At 32.4% G+C, this 4,589-nt stretch overlaps 1 long non-coding RNA gene across 1 annotated transcript; it reads right to left on the bottom strand.

Annotated features, from left to right (window-relative positions):
• Nucleotides 1-626: 626 nt before the first annotated feature.
• On the bottom strand, nt 627-3,369 carry LOC135155884 (uncharacterized). The gene is made up of 2 exons (XR_010294994.1): nt 1,631-3,369; nt 627-845 (listed from the first exon to the last, which is right to left on the bottom strand). It is a non-coding gene; the product is annotated as an uncharacterized LOC135155884 (long non-coding RNA).
• Nucleotides 3,370-4,589: the final 1,220 nt, after the last annotated feature.

Raw genomic sequence — 4,589 nt, 5'->3', positions numbered from 1 at the left:
GGTCAGATCATGCAAAGGGGAAGCACATTACTGCGTACTGATCAATTAGATTGCGCATTGCATTTCAGATACGCGTCGTTGTGATATGCACAACTCAGCGACATGCAAATGGGTCAGTCAATGATGTCCGTCACTATTTCTTTTGTTTTTTATTGCTTGAATTATACAATATTTTATTTTTTACATATTTGACAATAAGGACCACCTTGACTGAACCATATAGTATTAAACAATGCTAATTCCACATGTTCAGGGGGGAATTAATAGATGTTTCCCTTGACAATATAGAGAAAATTAGAATATTTCATATTTCACATAATAAAATACAAAAGATATAGTGAGTGAATGACGTCATCAGTCTCCTCATTTGCATACCGACCAGGATGTGCATATAACTGTTTTGTGAAATTAAGCGAAACTTTAAAATATTATAACTTTCTTATTTTACATCCGATTTTGATGAAATTTTCAGTGTTATGTTTGTTGGATATTTTCTCTTTTTATTCAAGTCCACTTTTTGTTGGGGTGGACTTGTCCTTTAAATCTTTGTGAAACACCCCCCAGATATGACATGAACAAAGGAGTAGAGATGTTGGGAGAATGATTAGAAATATCACAAGAGTCTCTCTTTTATAGCATAGTATAATTGATCATTTCATTCGTATACAAAATACTAATTTTGAAATATACATTCACATTGTCTCATTTGAAACTTACACAAACTTGGAAAAGAAGTTGATCAGCAGTACAAAAATATATCACTCAACTAATTCTTCACAAAATAAATGCTATTTACATATTTTTTAAAGAAAATATTGATGCCTTATGGCTACTGCTCTTTAACCCTAACTAGGCCGGGCTTTTTTGGCTGTTCTGTGGCCGGGGGGTTGATTCAACCCCCCCCCCCCCCTGAGATCTCGGCCGCCGATCGCGCGAGCGCCGCAAAAATTTGCACGCTGGTAGTGTGCGATGTAATCTACAAGGCCGTATGGTAAAATTTTCCAAAATAATGAGATTTTATTTTATATGAATTAATTATGCTAATTTATGCATAAATCATACTTTTTGCTCTAATTCACTAAATAAAGCTCCTAGAATGCTAATTTTTGGTAAAAATATTCTTTGTAGCATTCTTATAACAATGGCAATTGAAAAAAACTTCGGTCTGGAAATCAATTTCTTATGTATTTTATTGTTTTATGAATTTCTTATGTATTTCTTTATTTTTCAACCTGTTGTTTTTCTTTGTTTTTTTCACCAGATTTATTGCACAACCTTTTTGAAGCATAATTATGCTAAAATCAATTGCTTTCAGCTGTTTAAAGTAAAAATAATCATATCTTTATGAATAAGATGAGAAAACTCAATTTGCATTGACTTTGTACACAAAATCACGTTTAGGAACAATTTTTGGTCTGACATGCACTTACAAAATATTGCGTAATTTCGGAACCGCGTACCCGGGTCTCATAACTTTGGTCTCAAATGATGCGCGAGACTTAAAAGTATAAACTCTGCGAGTGGCGCGGTCAAAAAATTAAAAAATTTCGCGCGGCGGAATGATCGCAAAAAATGTTGAGGGGGGGTTGATTCAACCCCCCCCCCCCCCCCGGCCATTTTAGGGTTAAACAAAACCAATCATGACCAAGAGTGAAGCAAATACAAATTACAAAATAAAAACAAATCATATCTTGTTTGTATAACGAACGTAAATGTTTTCCCCTATCGACCAAGTTAAAATGATGCAAATTGTAGGGGCAAAATTTCCATAGAGGCAGAGTCATATTAGATTCCATTGTCAAATAGTTTTAAGAGTATGAAATGAGTTATTTTTCAATTTATTACACATTTTTTAGATAATTAATATTGGCATCTTGAGTATATTCTAGAGTGGACATGAGCACTTGATAAAAATGCACCATTTTGATCAATTTTTTTTATTCATTATAAATTGAAAAGTCCTGCATATCAATGAGTAGAAAAACTAACACCACTGCCTAAATCATTATGGTATCAATGGCACAATATCATAGATGTCCCATAAACTAAACCATTTTAATTAATGATTATTTAACAATACAATTAAGGCACTCATAAAAAAATGACATCATATATAGTTCACATTTTGCATAATAATACATCATAGTATTTTGGAATGGAATAATTTGAAAGCATAAAAAAGTTAATAGACCATAAGATTTGCATACAAGCAAAACCAATCTTTGAAATCTAAGAATTGCAGCTGATTAAATTGCCAATGTGATCATATGAAATTCAACACGATAGCATACTTGAAAAACAAAGACATCACTCTAAAGAAATATTTAAAAACTTGTATTGTACATAAAATGACTAATTAACTGACATTTTGTAATATATATATACTCCAAGGTATATGCTATACAAGATATAATTACAAGTTTGGTACTGTTCATAAACACATTCAAATTTTTGTCTCTGCTATATCTCACAATGAAATAAAATACTACTACATATAAATTCAATATGCTATATATCTAAATACTGAGTGAGTACATTCAACATTCTAAAGAGTGATAAATTGAAATACGCACTCAACGTTTAATGTTATGTGGTTTTGTATAAATGAGATGTACAAACAAATAAAGTTTATAGACAATACTATTTTATTGAGCTGTACTACAAAAATATACCACTTTAAAGTCAAATGTTTGAATAAATACAGTATACATATTCTTCTATATAAAGTCAGATATACTTCTTTAAGATAATTCTAAATGACAATCATGAGTTGTATATTACTGGATAATGGCAGAAACTAGAAGGCCATTAACACCCCCCCCCCCAAAAAAAAAATGTGGCAGGGCAGAAGTGGACTATGTCAATCAAATCTAAGTAAACAAAAGAGTGTGTATAAAAGAGCTATCACTGTCCTCTGTTCCAATTTCTCCAAGGTGAAGTTAAAGGAAAAAAAAGAAGAAATAAAAAATAAAGGAGATAGAAATGAAAGTAAGAAAAAGAAGAAAAAAAAGGACAAAGAGGAAAAAAACTTTCACATTTCTTCTCTATATTTTGCCCATAAATTTGGAAATGCTGTCAGCAACAAAAGAAAAACAGGAAGAAAAAAGAAAAGTAGGTTAATGGAAAAAGAAAAGAAAAATAAAAGATAGAAAGAAAAAGAAAGGTGATAGAAATTTGCAAGACTTTTGTTTCTTTCTTTCCTTTCATTTTCTTGTACTTTCCCTGCATTTACACCCTTTCATTTCTTCTTCCTATCATCATGCTCTTTCTCCCCTTTCCCCTCCCCATTTTCAAGCAGCGGTGGCAAAATCGCTGACAAAAATCTAGATTACAGAAAAAAGCTACTTAGCTACTTTACTCACAGCACTGTATTTTAACCTATCAATGCTGGTTATTGTTAGATTTGTTTACAAGTTTGAGTATGCACTATTAAAGTCTGTCCAATCTCTATAATATATGGTATAATTCTCTATTCATAGTATAACGGCAAAAAATCACACTCAAAGTCAAAATTTCTGTGATATCTGTCATTGAAAATTAGTGACCAGGATTTATAAAATGCAAAATATAATTCATGATTAAAAAGCAGACATGCCTTTTTTTATCAGTCAAGCTGGCATTCCATAGAACACTGCAAATAAACTGTGTTTTACATTGCGGTGTTAAATTCTTTCAAATCATTTCCAATTTAGGAATAACTGTCTCTGTGTACTTCATATAACTTGTATACAAATTTAACAATGATATATTTCATTTTTTTTCATTGAAATGATCCATCATACATGTACCTTTCATTTTCATTCATTATAATTAAATTTTGTCTCAGTGGAATTCATCAGTCCATAATTTCAACTATTTGTTAAAAGCTGCTGAAATCCTTGCATCTGATTGGCTCAGAACAAATTTGTCAGTGAATATCAGAGACAATTGTTTCATGAAACACTTCCCCGATCAATAAGAATCTCTCATTTGAAGACACCATTGTCTTTATCAAGTAAATGTATGAAGAAAAGTCAGATTTGAATGCCATTTTGGGTCAACTATTGTGCATTATCACCCGTATCAGACATCTGAGCTGGTCATTTACAAAACCGTATTTCCCTGTATTTTATTATTATCAGGAAGGGATAGGTATAATGTTTGTATTTTCCTCGGTCTCAATGCGCGTATTGACTTTGCATGCAGAGACGACGCAAAATATACCTTTGTATTTTCCCTGGTCTCACATCTGGGCCTTTGAGGATGCAAATGAAGTGATACGCTTCATAATGTTCCGCGCACCAACGATCTACGTCATAATAAAGACAACGCTGGATCTGGGCGCTTGCAAGTACGTCATAATGGTAAAGTGCAGAGCCTAGACACTGATATTATCATGACACAACAGAACTCTATTCTTAAAAGATATCACTGTTATCATGATTTTTGCTCTAGATATCTGATTTGGATGATAATAAAAATATTGACTGCCCTTCTTTCGGGGAACATCAAATATATTGCCCTTAAAGACCCATATTGCCCTCGTCTAAAGACTCGGGCCAATATGATTCTTTTGCTGGCAATATATTTGATGTTCCCCTCAAGACCAG

The sequence above is a fragment of the Lytechinus pictus genome, chromosome 11, assembly GCF_037042905.1.
Source record: "Lytechinus pictus isolate F3 Inbred chromosome 11, Lp3.0, whole genome shotgun sequence".
Lineage (NCBI taxonomy): Eukaryota > Metazoa > Echinodermata > Echinoidea > Temnopleuroida > Toxopneustidae > Lytechinus > Lytechinus pictus.
This window is presented reverse-complemented; position numbering and strand designations above follow the sequence as displayed.